Source organism: Oreochromis niloticus, linkage group LG3 (assembly GCF_001858045.2).
Source record: "Oreochromis niloticus isolate F11D_XX linkage group LG3, O_niloticus_UMD_NMBU, whole genome shotgun sequence".
NCBI lineage: Eukaryota > Metazoa > Chordata > Actinopteri > Cichliformes > Cichlidae > Oreochromis > Oreochromis niloticus.
This window is the reverse complement of record NC_031967.2, coordinates 20622234-20637187: the sequence shown is the minus strand read 5'-3', so window position 1 is coordinate 20637187 and position 14954 is coordinate 20622234. Positions and strand designations below refer to the sequence as shown.

Sequence of the window (14954 nt, the reverse complement as noted above, 5' to 3'; positions counted from 1 at the left end):
AACAGTAGCCACAGCTGCCCTGGGGCAGACTGACAGAAGCGAGGCTGCCATATTGCGCCATCGGCCCCCCTGGCCAACACCAGAGATCTATTTTAACATCTAAACACACAGACACTATTTTACATGCTTTCATTTCTTCATACCCAGATTGATGCAACAGCCTCTTTACTTGCCTTAACAAAAATCAGTTGAATCACTGCAGACGATACAGAAATCAGCTCCCAGCTTCAGCTTTTAACTCAAACAAAGAGATGGAGAGACATCATTCCCATCCTTTAACTGGCCCCCATATGTTTTAGAATTTAATTCAATTGTTTTTCATTACCTTTAAAGAACTTGATCCCTTTGATTTTAGGCATCTCAAAAAAGCAAAATAATAGAACTTCTTGAGTTTGTTGTGGATCCTCTAAAATTGTGTGATTCAAGGTTGACCTTGCACTCTTCAAGAGCCCATCTAATTCTGGAAGAAAAAAACAAAACAGAAGGTCAAACAAACAAAAATTATTCAAGCCTTTCATGAATTTATTGGAGCTTCAAAAATAACATATTTTGGTAAAAACAACAACAACAAAAAATAAGTTGCAGTTTCTCTTTATGTTGATTCAAGAAAAAAATCTTTTGAAAATCTAAAGTTTTTTTTATTTATTATTCAGTTTATTCACACTGATTTGCTTGTTCACCTCTGAATCTGTTATATTTTTAATTTAAATAAAAGCTAACTGTACAAAGTAAATACTGGTACATTTTACTAAATGTTGTGTTACAGTTTGAACTTATGAATTGTTATATTGCGACTTTTTTTCAAACTGTCTGTGAATCAGCTGTTTTGCAGTCACTCTACTCTTATGTTATAAACAGCAGTTTTTATGTTTCTGTTTGTTTCCTAACTGAATCATTCTTATATGAACAGTTCACATTAAGCCCACCGTGACCCTGCAACACATCTAGCCTCAGATATACAGCAGTGAGACAGTCAGATGTGAGATTCAGGGAGGTGAAGGAGCTCAGTGGACGTAATATATGAGGCTTTGTACTTTTGCAAATGGAAATAAGTAAATATTAAAAACATACTGCTGATCAAAACAGTATTTCAGAGTATTTTGTTTGACAGTCTTTTACAGCTTCACCATTAAGGTTTCATGATATTTGATTATTTATATATTTCCATCCAGATCTTTAAATTGTTGTGATTCAGTCATTTACTTTTATGTTCTTGTTCTAAACTGAACTGCAGTGAAACCAAAGGCTGAAATGAGAGCTGATAGGAGAGCTGTTCCAGTAGGGGGCAGTGTGACTATGACCTGCTCTGTGATTCCGTCATTATCATCATCATCATCATCATCTTCTTCTTCTTCTTCTTCTTCTTCTTCTTCTTCTTCTTCTTCTTCTTCTTCTTCTTCTTCTTCTTTCTTCTTCTTCTTCTTCTGGATGGAAATACTACTGGTACAGATATGACAGGTATTATAAACTTGTGACCTTACGTGATACAGTTTTTCTATCAAATGGACAAATCAGTGTCTCAGAGGGAGGACTCTACAGCTGCAGAGGAAGAAGAAGTGGTGAAGCAGTTTACTACACAGAGTACAGTGAGGCAGTTTGGATTGACACAACTGGTGAGTTAAAACTTGAACTTACCACAAAGCACTACATCACACTGACAGTTTCTGACAGTAAGTCATATTTGCTTTAAGCTGTTTGAACACTTTGTAAAATGTGTTTCTGTTCATATAGACTGAGATTATTATTCTTTGTATAAACTGAGCTCACTGTTCAGAGACTGTACTACATGTTCACTGAGAGAAAATCTTTGTTGAACAGATAAACCCCGTCCTGTCCTCACTGTGTCTCCATCATGGCTGAGTCCTGGAGCCTCAGTAACTCTGAACTGTCAGGTTGAACATCCGTCTGCAGGATGGAGCTTCTACTGGTATAAAGCTGTTTCTGATTCATCACAGTACCCCTACAGTTATGAGCTGCTACCTGATGGCAATGGGACTGCACAGGACTCCTACATCATTCATGGACAGACACACACAGCAGGATATGTGTGCAGAGCTGGAAGAGGAGACCCAGAGTATCACACTGATCACAGTCAACCAAAGTTTGTCTGGTCTGCAGGTCAGTTTGTTTCTCTCTGTCCTTTCAATAAGCTCATGTTAGGTCCTCATTTTTATTCACCACCATTTAGACCATTAAAATCTTATTTCCATGACAACCATTGATGTCTGTGTACATTAAAACTCCCCAAAAGAAGAATTGAACTGAATATTTTCCTTTCTCTCTGTGATCAAACCAAACTGAATTTCCTTGTTTCCTTTTAGATTAGATTAGATTAGATTAGATTAGATGAACCTATTAATCCCTTGGGTGGGTTCCTCCCGGAAATTCAGTTTCCAGTAGCACAGCACTGACAGAAGCTGCATGTTACAGATACAGGGCAATGAGAGTAAGGATATAAGCATAAACATAACATATATACAGATATATAAATACAGATTTTTCTGTTTTTATTTAATGTGATAACATGAAAAACAAAAGACATCTATGAGATTTTAATATTTTCTCTTTGAATAATTTTACTTCGATATTTAAACTCATGTTACTGTTTGTACTGATTATTTTTACTTAGTGCACAGACAGGATTTACACAGTTAAGACTCTTTGTTTAGTGCTCAGGTAGGTGTTCAGATAAAGTCAAATATAGTTAATAAAGAAACAAAGATGTCAGCAGGCAGGTTAACAGCTCTGACAAATACAAGAAAAACACTGACTACAGATGGACGCTAGAAGAAGACGTCACAAATAACAGCTGCTGTTATTGTTCATTTAAATATCCTTCAAAGGTTTTTAGTTTTGGTCCTGCTGCTGCAAAATATCTCACTGTAGAAGGAATCTGTGAAACAGACAATATCACAGAGTTATGACAGAAACATTACAGCAAATGACTGAAGTGTGTTCAGAGTGATCTGTATCAGGTGGATAATGCTGAGAGTGATGACTCAAAGCTCATGATGTCAGATGACGTGTACCAAGCTCTACATGAGCTGCCAGCAGATAAAGCATGTGGGTTAGATCATCTTAAACATGTCAGTATTCGGCTCCTTTGTTTTCCATTGATTTGACTGTCTGTGTGATTCAGGGCTTGTTGTCAGACTCAGTGTTGTCTGTTCTATTAGTGCTGATCAGGGTTAAAGCTGATAAAGTCCTGATAATTATATGTCTTTAACCTCAGCCAGTATAATATGAAAAGTTTTAGAAAGAATTCTGCTGACAGATTAAACATGTTTATTAACTCCACTGATAACCAGCTTGGCTTTAAATCTAAACATGACACTGATTTGTGTTTATATTGTTTATATTTTGTTTAATATTTTTAATAATTAATAATAAATAATAATTAATTTGTTTTTTTTCTTTTAATTTTTTTTACATTGAGTCTATCAATGTAATCATCTCAAAAGCTTCAAACAAACAAATATTTTCACTGTGATATTTTGAATGCTAACATCTGTGAGCTTTGTCTCTTCACTGCATGTTGTTTCCAGATGTTCATTCAGCAGCGTCTCTCACAGTGAGTCCTGACAGAGTGCAACACTTCACCTCTGACTCTGTCTCACTGACCTGTGAGGGAAACTTCACTGAGTGGAGAGTGAGGAAGTTCTCTGAGGACGGCCGACTGTACTCTGACTGTAGGAGAATGACTGGATCCACATGTAACATCTACACATCAAAGTCAGATACTGGAGTGTACTGGTGTGAGTCTGGATCAGGAGAGTTCAGCAGTGCAGTCAACATCACTGTACAGAGTATGTTATTATACATTTACTTCTTGGATCTAAATGATTTAGACGTCACATGAACATTTTTCCCAGCTTTGCTGTATGTGAAGTAATTCTATGGGGTAAGATGCGAAGGCCAAGCCGGGGGGTGGAGGCAGCAGTCTGCAGACTGGCCCGAACCAGTCATGCAGGATGCAGGACTGCAAGTAATCGGCTGCTCAAGGTCAGCCCGGAAACTGCGAGGCAGACCGCCAGGGAGCGCAGCACACCTAGCTGCCAAGTAGGATCCCGCTGGTCCCATAAGTCTATCACATGCGGGGAATGCCAGACAGAGAGTCAGCGCTACAGACTGGAGAACTCTCACTCACCACAGCGAGGTCCGACTGGCGTGTAAGCCGATGAAGCGGGCAACACGCCAGGGGAGCACAGCCTACAGTAGCAGGTCAAGCTAGGGATAAGACCTGTCCATCCACAGAGCCGAAGCCGCCCCCTGCTGTTGACAGACAGGGAGTGGGGCTGGCAGCCTATCCTGCTGAAGTGGAGGGCTGAGCAAGGCGACGACCCAAAGGTCCACCCCCAGGTCATGAAGTCCAAGCTCCCTGAGCGGGCCCGTTCTGGCCGTGTAAGCCCGTGACACAAAGGAAACACACCAGACAGGGAGCCAGCATTGCAGGCTGGAGAGCTCGCACTCACTGGCCGAAGTGTCAGACAAAGCGAGGTCTGACAAGTGTGTAAACCTGCAGAAGGGGTTAGCATGCCAGAAAGCATCGGCAGTCAGTTAGGACGAGCTCGTGTGCACGCTCTCCAAAGGATCACCAGCCAGAGCCTGGGGTGCCCAGGGCACGCACCTGGAATCCCAGAAGCACAGTGAGGAAAGGAAGTGCTGCTCACCGCGACTGAGTGGGGACCCTACTGAATGCCCAACCCTGCAAGAAGCGGGCAACGCCAGACAGGGTGCCAGCGCTGCAGGCTGGAGAACACTCTTTCGCTGGATGAGGAATCAGACACAACGAGGTACGACTGGAGTGTAAGCTGGCGAACCACGGGCAATATGCCAGGGGAACACAGCCTGGAGCTGCAGCAGCTGAAATGCCAGAGAGAACCTGGCTAAAATAGGCTGGATAATGCTCTCTCGCTGCAGCGTGGTCCGACTGGCGCGTAAGCCGGTGAAACGCGGGCAACACACCAGGGGAACACAGCCTGGAGCTGCAGTGCAGCCAGGGACGTGACTCGCAGGGGGTGTCAGTTCACTGAGCGGGCCCTGCCGGCCAAGTAAAACCACTACATGTGAGCAATCTGCCAGAAAGAGAGCCAGCCCCGAAGGCTGGAGAACTGTCAACTGCTGACTGAGGCGTCAGACGCAGCAAGGCCTGACTGGCTTATAAACCGGTGAAGCGCGGGCAATATGCCAGGAGAACACAGCCTGCACCAGTGCTGGCCACTAGACCAACTCAAGGATGTCAGGAGGGAGGAGGGTGGCTGGAGGACAGCTGAGCCTAGGCTCCGTGTCCTCACCACCTCAACTGAACACGGTCATCCCCACACACCTGCATAGGCCCCTCAGCACAGCGAGGTGGCTGCAAGGTAGACAGGCAGTCCCATCAGGCAACCCTGGTCGCCTGACTGCAGCCAAGCGTCATAAACATCAACCTCCTGACAATCAATCTCCACCAGCGCAGGCCTCACAGAGGCGGGGCCATGAGTGGGAACACTGCGGGAGGGGCCCAGAAATCAGGCGACCCAGACCATGGGTCCACCTGTCCAGGCCCCACTCCAGTGGCAGCCAGAGGGGATGGAAGCTTCTTCAACATCTACCTCACGATAATTAACCTCCACTGCCCAGGCCTCACACAGGCAGGGCCATGGCAGGGAACCCTGCAGCCATCATCCCCATTTTAGCCTGAGAGGCACAGGATGGGGGAGGGCTTTCCATGTCCCCAGCCTGCCTGCCTATCTGGTCTCCATTCCAGGCGCAGCCATTTTCCCCATAGTAGCCTGCTTCTTTCTTCTTCTTTTAAATGCATTTAAATGCTTTCAGAAAACCAAGCACGGTCTCCGGGCTCGTTCCTATTGTCAAAAGGCAAAAATGCCATACATAGACATGTTTGGGGGGTGTGGGCTGCTATACTTCTGCTACCAAGCAAGGGGGTGGGGCCCCACGCTAACCAGAAAGTGCTAACAGGTAGCGGGCACTAGCCGCAACCTAAATGCCCCTTTCACTGTTTATTTGCTTCTGCGTCACAGTGCTGACATGAAAGCAAATGCTTGGAACTCTGACATCTTTCCCACTGTAGCCGAGCTACAGGCGGAGTCCCGCTGGCTGCGTTAACCAGTGTTGGTCAAGTTAATTGAAAAAAGTAATCAGTAAGTAATTACTGATTACTTCCCCCAAAAAGTAATCCAGTTACTTTGCTGATTAATTATTTTCAAAAGTAATTAATTACTTAGTTACTTTTTAAAAACACATTTACAACCTGAATAGGTAATAAAGCGATAGATCTTTCAGCCCAATTCTACTTTTTCTGCATAATCCATCATACAAAAGGATGTATGATGGATTATAATCAAATGGAAAAGTCTCTTTTTAAAACTTGTTTTATTAGTTAAAATCTTTTAACTTTATGCATCAAGCAAAAATTAAATTATATGCAACATTCTCTGACTGGAAGAAATTTGTTTAACATTTAAACCTATTTTCTGCACATTCCAGCACATAAAATGAAGTTTTTTTGTGTTTACTCTTTCAAATAGATGCAAGTAAAACAGCAGAAAAAAAATAAAATCAAAGACTAGCGGTCCTGTTGCTCTATTTTCACCTGTAAAGCAGGACTGGGGTAGGCGGAGGTTTGCCCTGGTGCAGGTGTGCTGCAGCGGTCAGTGGAAGAATCCGCGAGTTTCTCTGTGAATTTCCCGTTACAGTCGTAGCGCACTCGGTGCTTGCTCGGAAGTTTAGGGGTTTTTTTCGCTGTAAAAAGAAGTTTTCTTCCCACGCACAACGGACACTAATGTTTTTGTCACTTTTTATGGAATCAAACTCAAAGTAAGGTCAGTACTTCCATGCTTTAAACGCTGCACACTCATACTCTCTCCCGCACTCGATATATTATCCATTGTTGATCTGCACACAGCTGTTGTCAGGAACGTCGCACTCGCTTACATCACTGTCATGAGACATTCTCGCCAAAAAATCACGGTTTTAGTAACGCAGTAACGCAGCGTTCCTATGGGAAAGTAACGGTAATCTAATTACCGTTTTTTGTAATAGTAATCCCTTACTTTACTCGTTAATTGAAAAAAGTAATCGGATTACAGTAACGCGTTACTGCCCATCTCTGGCGTTAACACGAGCTGCGGGCAACGCAGCTAACAGGCTAACAGACCAGAGAATGCTCACTCGCCAGGTGTAGCACAGCGAGGTCCCTGCGGCGTGAAGCCTGCGAAGTAGGCAAGACACAGAGGGAACACAGCCCGATAGCCACACACACAGACGCCAGCTCAATCGCCAAAGGAACCGGGCCGAGGGAGATCAACTAGGGGAGACCAGGGCTGAGGGAAAGCTAAGGGGAACCAAGCTAAGGGGAACCGAGGCAGAGGGAAACCAGCTAAGGGAGACCAAGCTAAGGGAAATGTCAGGGGAGAGGCTAGTGCCCAGGGAGGCTGTCAAAACAGGCTCCTGATGGACGGATGCACACACACACAGCACTTGAACACTCGAAGAAAAGTCACTCACACGCACGACACAAGTCGGAGATCAAACAATCACCGATGTCACATCTGCACAGCCGTTTTATACGTGAGCTGTGGGGCGTGGCCGGGCAAGCTGGAGTGTCTTAAAGAAGCATCCATGCACCACGACCAAGGCGGGTACCCGGTACATAAGGAATATGAAACGGTGTGGAGAGATAATCTCGATATGCTAGAGAACTCATTTACAATTTCACTCATAACCATTCAATAATTGTGTTGATAATTATTTGACTCCTGCAAGGAAGATGAAGGGAGCATCCAAACTATATTTCCAGTCCTCTTAATCAGATTTTGAATTTGGGATCTGAGCTTGACAGATGGTTTGCCAAACCATGTAGTGAAATTTTAGAAATCCTCTAGAACAAATATTGGGGCATGCAGCTTATCTCTTAATTGCTGATGCACACAATCTGCTATTTGTAAAGCTCCTGAAGATGCATTACCGCTATGTGGGATTTTTACAACACACATAAAAATATTACTGAATTCTCCCAGTTGGTAAAAAGGTTTTAAACTTAAACATAAAAGCTCAAGATCAAGAGTAAATACAGTATCCTTAACTGTCAAACCTTTACATCATGATCAATGATGAGGCCATCTCCCCTCATTTTACCTGATTTATAGTTTTTGTCCATACAAACACTTGAAAGGCCGTTTAGCTGAACCAGTGGGTCAGAAAATCTCTCTGAAGTCAGGTCTCTGTGTAGATCAAAAGACACGAATCAAAGTTGGAATTTGAAATGCTTTAAATGTTTTTTTTTCTTTACAGATCAAACTTTTGTTTAGTTTTTAGAAATTCAAATTCATATGTCACCTTTTTCTAAAAGTGTGCATCAGCTGGTCTGACTGAAACAATTGTGTGTGATTGTTTCACAGATGATGGTAATGGTCCTATCCTGGTGAGTCCTGTTCATCCTGTGACTGAGGGAGCTTCTGTTAGTCTGAGCTGCAGTTTGAAAACACAAAAAATACTTTCCAATGTGTTTTTCTATCACAATGACAAACTTATTCAAAATGATACCCGAGGGGAGCTGAACATCTCTGCAGTGTCAAAGTCTGATGAAGGTTTCTACAAGTGTCAGTACTCAGGAAGAGAGTCAGCACAGAGCTGGATGTCAGTTAAAGGTGAGCAGCATCAAAAGATTTGATGTGTTTCTGTAAATGAGTTTCATGACTGAGAAATAACATCATATTATCTCTTTTAATGTTTGAAGCCACCTGGATCTATTTTGTAATAACTGTCATTAAACTATGTTTTGTAATATAGACTATAACATACAACCACCAAATAAGTGATTGTATTTTATTCACTACAAACTTCTCATTGTACAAATAAAACAATTAAATACATAGATAATACGATACTGTTCCCTTAAAAGGAAATAATCACAGAGTGAGCTGCCTTGGCAGAGGTTTGTGCTCTCAGACTTCTTGTTATTGTTTGTTGTTACAGTAACTGTGTCAGGAGCTGACAGCTCTTCATCTCCTGTGTGGTTGATGGTTGGACTGGTTTGTGGAGTCTCTCTCATTATTATTCTCCTGCTCTTGTTGTATCGCTGCAGACAGTCCAAGTGTAAGAGCCTCTTCTTTTCATGCTGTATTAGAGAGTTTATTTACTACATACACTTTAATTATTCACACATATACATGTATTCTGATCTCATGACACTAAATATCAGTGGAACAATTTATCCATGACAAACATGTGTAATAACATTTGTCTCTTTCACAGATTCCTGCTTCACCAGGTTGGTAAAATACTTTTTATTATTATTTTAAACAAACATCAGTTACTTTTGAATTTATTGTTGTCACGTCTGCTGTGGCAGATGAGTGGATATTGAGAGTTAGGACCTAAGATGCAGGCAGCTGAGATGCAAGTCAGTTTTATTCATAAATTGGTGAAACAAAGAGAAACAGCGAAGGCAAGGATGGAAACTAAGCAAACCTAAACTGGAAAATATAAACAAAAACAAACCTGAACCCTTAAATGGCGATGCAGGGAGACACGGGGGACGACACAGAATGATACAGGGAAAGAACACAGACGAACCAGCAACAAGCACACGAGGACACACACTATAAATACACACAGAGGGAAACGTCGTATAGACCCTGTGCATGAGAAAATGCTAAATTCCTGTTTTAAGACCGGATGTAGGGTTGTACATTTCCTTTATTTTACAGTCAATCGTTACTGCAAAGGTGGACTCAAAAATCATGTCCAAAATACAAAAAGGGTATGTTGTGACTTATCTTCACAATTACAGTGGTCCCTCGCTATAACACAGTTCACCTTTTGCAGCCTCGCTATTTCACCGATTCTTTTAGTGCATTTTTTTTTCTTTTAAAGCGCATTGTGTTCTGCGTCCTGATCGGCTGTAGATCATTGTCAATCTCCTCTGTGCCGTGCTCTCCTGTACAGTACAGAATGGCTACATCGATCACTAGCAGTGTGACTCTGAAGTGCTGTACTGTATGTTTGTAAGTTTTCTCCTCAACAAACACAACAATGTAGATGAAACGTTTTGCACCATCAAAGGCACTCACATTCACACTCACATTCACTCACAGATTCCCACCTATTGGCAATTTAGATTGACCAATTAACCTTTCCCCACTATTGCATGTTTTTGGACTGTGGGAGGAAGCCGGAGTACCCGGGGAGAACCCACGCAAACATGGGGAGAACATGCAAACTCCACACAGAAAGACCCCACTGTATGTTTGTTTCTCAAATTACATTTGTCCCAAACCTTTGGTAACCCTCATGTTAAATTTTATTGAGTGGAAAAAAGTCTGTTTTTTTGTTTTTTCGTTCATTCTCCAGCTTCACTGTTTATATTATGCTAACATGGCTGTGTCACAAGCGATCACGTAGCGACATGTTAGCCAAACTTCAGTAACCCTACAAATGTCACTGCTGTTTAGTTCTCTGTCTTCATTTATGTTGGAAGTGATAGTAGAGTTGTACGTCTTAATTTGCTTTGGAAAACCCTCAGCCAGAACATGATATATTTAGATGGAAACTAGTGAGCTAACTTCTATCTCCGTTAACTTTAATAAACTCACTTTTCACAGATGCCTGGATGTTAAACTTAATTGTTACACCTGGTAGAGGTTTATTACAGATAAAAGGATTTAGACAGTTTTTAACTCTCAGTGATGCCGCAGTGATCGTGTGACTCAGGGATCTGCAGCGGAGTTTGGGCCCAGGCATGGCTAATGATGTCAGACTGATGTCAGTAACACGGGAAATGCACAGAGACACGGTACAGACACTAAACAGAGGAAACACAGAAACCAAACTCTAGGAACTAAAAAGTCTAAACCCCAGTACACAATCAGAACAAACACAAGATCATAATAATGAAAAACACAAACTGATCGGTCAAAAGACCGAGGACCATGACAATTGTGTTAATTTCCTGTTTTAGGTCGATCCAGGCTGAGAGTCACAGTCCGGGCTCCTCCACAAATCATGGAGTCAACCAGGATGAAACTCATGTGTACGACTCTCTTCAACATGGTCAGCATTTAAACCGATCTTTATTATCATTATTAATATTGACTTTTATTAAACCTCCATTAACATGAACATTTATCAGGTTCAGTTTGTGTTCAGCAGCTTTTCAAAGAACATTTAAAGATCTTACAGTCCTGGTTTTGACTCACACAGTGTTTCTGTTTTTGCTCTGATCTTTAGTGTAACTGTAATAAAATGATTAATGTGAGCCTGGCTTGTTTTTTTCTTTAGGTACTGCTGACGTCTATGAATCAGTCACACAAGTGAAAAACAGAAATGGTACAGTATATGTGCTGAAATCACAGAGCAGTTAGAGATGAAACTTATTTTGATTTAATGAAATTAATTTCATGTGACATGTTTTTACAAACCCGTAACTAAAAATATGAACATTTCAGGTTCAGATGAATACGATGACATCACCTCCTCTCTTATTGAGTTTAAAGATCTTAGAACTAAGAGTGAGTAAGTTAGGTCTGGCAGCACTTTTCTCATGTTAGAAAACACAGAAATTTATTCAAATGTATTATTTTATTCGTTTCATCTTTTTAAATCTGTGTATTTAGTGAGATGGTAAAAACAGTTAAACACCAAGTAAATGAAGAATAAAAACATTTATTCATCGTTCTTTGCAAGCTACACATTTACTGTACAAACCAAAGTAATCTATTACTGGCATGACAACACATTACAGTGATATCAAAGTGCTGCTGCACTAAGAGCCAATTATCAGCCTGGACCAAAGCCAAGTGGATATTAAAGCTGTATTTTCCTCTAATTACATCCTTCAATATTAAACATGTGAACTTGTCAATTCAACATTTCTGAGTAAACTGAACAAAGCCTGAGCTTACAGTACCTTGAAAAAGTATTCATACCTGTTGAACTACACATTTTGTCACTTTACAACCACAAAATTAATGTTTGCTATTGAGATTTTCTGTGATAGACCAATACAAAGAAGCACATAATTGTGAACTGGTATGAAAAAGATAAATGATTTTCAAAATATTAAGCAAATAAAATGTGCATTTGTTTTCAGCCATCTGTACTCTGACACCCCAAACTAATATCCAGTGCATTCAATTACCTCCAGAAGTCACCTAATTAGATAATAGAGTTTGTGTCATTATAAATACACCTGCTCTGTGAAGGCCTTAGTGGAACTCACCAGACAGGTCAGGGATAAAGTTGTAGATAAGTTTAAAGCAGGGTTAGGTAATGAAAAAATATGGAAGAGTGGCAAGAAGAAAACAATTGTTGACAGAAAGATAAAAAAGTCCTGTTTGCAGTTTGCCAGGAGCCATGTAGGGGACACAGCAAACATGTGGAAGAAGGTGCTCTGGTCAAACGAGACCAAAGTTAGACATTTTGGCCTAAATGCAAAAACTTACATATGGCAGAAAAGTAAGACCGCTCATCACTCTGAACACACCATCCCCACTTTGAAATATGGTGGTGGCAGCATCATGCTGTGGGGATGCTTTTCTTCAGCAGGGACAGGAAAGATGGGTGGAGCTAAATACAGGACAACCCTAGAAAAAAAACAGTCAGAGGCTGCAGAGGACTTGAGACTGGGAAGGAGATTCACCTTCCAGCAAGACAATGACCTAAACATGCAGCAAGAGATACAATGGAATGGTTTAGATCAGGGGTGGGCAACTCCAGGGCTCAAGGGCCAGTGTCCTGCAGGTTTTTGATGTGTCCCTGATCCAACACAGCTGATTTAAATGGCTAAATGACCTCCTCAACATGTCTTGAAGTTCTCCTGGTAATGAACTAATCATTTGATTCAGGTGTGTTGACCCAGGGTGATATCTAAAACCTTCAGGACACCAGCCTACCCCTGATGTAGGTTAAAGAATATTCTTGTGTTAGAATGGCCTAGTCCAAGTCCAGACCTAAATCCCATTGAGCATCTGTGGCAAGACTTGAAAATTGCTGTTCACAGATGCTCTCCATCCAGTCTGGCTGAGTTTGAGCCATTTTGCAACAAAGAGTTGGCAAACATTTCAGTCTCTAGATGTGAAAAGCTGGTAAAGACATAACCCCAAAAGACTTGCAGCTGTAAATGCAGCGAGCAGTGTCTCTACAAAGTATTGACGCAGGGGTGCTAAAAACGAATGCACGCCACACTTTTTAGATTTTTTTTCTATGTAAATTTTGAAAACGATTTATCATTTTCATACCACTTCACAGTTATGCACTATTTGTGTTCTATCACAGAACATCCCAATAAAAAAACATTTAAGTTTGTGGTTGTAAGGTAACAAAATGTGTAAAAGTTCAACGGGTATGAATACTTTTTCAAGTCATTGTTGGTCCGTTTCATTTAGTCGAGTAACAGCATCACTGTACAAAACACATCGTTGTTTCAAGTGTCCCAGGTGAGCTGTTAATGATTTTTACTGATACAGAAGAAGATAGAGAAGTGTTTCAGCTTCACATGTTTTGCGTAAAAAAGTAAAAGTAAAACCAGGTGATTTCCTCCTCCACACAGATACAGAGTCTGCCTGCACCTTCTGAACAAAGTCTGTAAGGTACAGTTTACTTTACACAATTTCTGTAAAGACTCAAACACACAAAACAGAACTTCACTTTACATCAAGGGGAAACAATACGTTTAAAATAAACTTTATTGTTCACCAACAGGAAGCCACAGGTGGGACAGACACAGGGGAAGCCAGTGACCCCTCACACACGTCCTTATGCTGATATCCAGGCAGGTTCTCAGTGTTTGTAGCTGCTGACTTATGCAGCAAACATTTCCACAGTCCTGTGAGGTCAGAGCTGGATTCTTCCATTCATTCAAACACTGCAGCAGATTATAGAAACCCTTATTTTCTTAGCTCACAACAGAAGTTCTCTATCATATCTTTTCACTCCGTTCCATATTCCATATGTACGGGGTGCATGGTCGTGGCGTGTAGACACTTCTTTAAGATGTCATTTCCTGACATATTGCCCGCGGTTTGCCAGACCTTCGTGTTGAGTCCCTGCTTGGCCTTCAGCGGGCTTGGCCGCCAGTCCCCTTCCCAGTCTGCGGAAGGCACGGGGTGTTTCGCAGCTCTGGGGATGGACCCTTCGGGCGACCTCCCTACCTCGGCCCAACACTTTCAGCAGCTGCGTTGCTGCAGGCTGTGTTCCCCTGGAACACAGGCGGCGAGTGAGTGTTCTCCAGCCTGCAGTGCCGGCTCCCTGTTTGGGGTATTGCCTACGTGCCACAGGTTTATACGGCCAGCAGGGACTCACTCAGTGAGCTGAAACCTCCTGGCTGTCTACAAGTGTCTCGTTCACGAGTTCACTCTTGCTGCTCCTCTGTCTGTGGACTTGTCCCGTCAAGCTGTGTCCCCTGGCATATTGTCCACGGTTCGCCGGTTTAGATAACTTAGATAACTTAAAAATGTTATTATTTGGCTTTTTTCAGTGTTTTACGTGTTCCTGAGTAGATCGGTTTAGCGGAGATTAAAGTTGTAGTTTTCACACAGCGAAATAAACGTCAAACAGAAAACGGATTAAACAGAAGTGTGACATGATCGAGAATTTACTCCAGTGTCCTGTTACATTTTATGGAGCAAAGAGCAGATGGCTGAGTTTATTAAAATCCACCGAAACAATCTGCAAATTTAATTAAAAGTTTAATGAACTATCATCTTGTCTTTTCTATAGTGAGCACATACCTTAAACATTTCAAGCTGTAAGCTAGTGATAACAGCAGATGCATGCTGGTGCAATAAGCTGTACGTTTTACGGCCAATGGATGCATGATCTGACTGGTCGACTAACCAAAAAAATAATTGGTGACTAGTCGACTATCAAAATAGTCTTTTTTGACAACCCTAATAACAACTATCCATTCATAAATTTTCCCCTATACAGTATTATACTATTATACTGAACAA

The 14954-nt window shown here is 41.7% G+C and overlaps 2 protein-coding genes and 2 long non-coding RNA genes across 4 annotated transcripts in view; 3 read left to right on the top strand and 1 right to left on the bottom strand.

Moving 5' to 3' along the window:
* Nucleotides 1-14954, top strand: part of LOC109198185 (low affinity immunoglobulin gamma Fc region receptor II-b) — a 997390-nt gene that overhangs the window by 843283 nt on the left and 139153 nt on the right. The gene's annotated exons all lie outside the window — the stretch shown is intronic.
* LOC112846491 (uncharacterized) overlaps nucleotides 1-14954 on the bottom strand; it is a 161832-nt gene that overhangs the window by 65332 nt on the left and 81546 nt on the right. The window lies entirely within an intron of this gene.
* The window catches only part of LOC109196528 (leukocyte immunoglobulin-like receptor subfamily B member 3A), a 122303-nt gene that overhangs the window by 68563 nt on the left and 38786 nt on the right, over nucleotides 1-14954 (top strand). The gene's annotated exons all lie outside the window — the stretch shown is intronic.
* On the top strand, nucleotides 10964-13584 carry LOC102081925 (uncharacterized). The gene is made up of 4 exons (XR_266478.4): nucleotides 10964-11055; nucleotides 11284-11331; nucleotides 11451-11513; nucleotides 13553-13584. It is a non-coding gene; the product is annotated as an uncharacterized LOC102081925 (long non-coding RNA).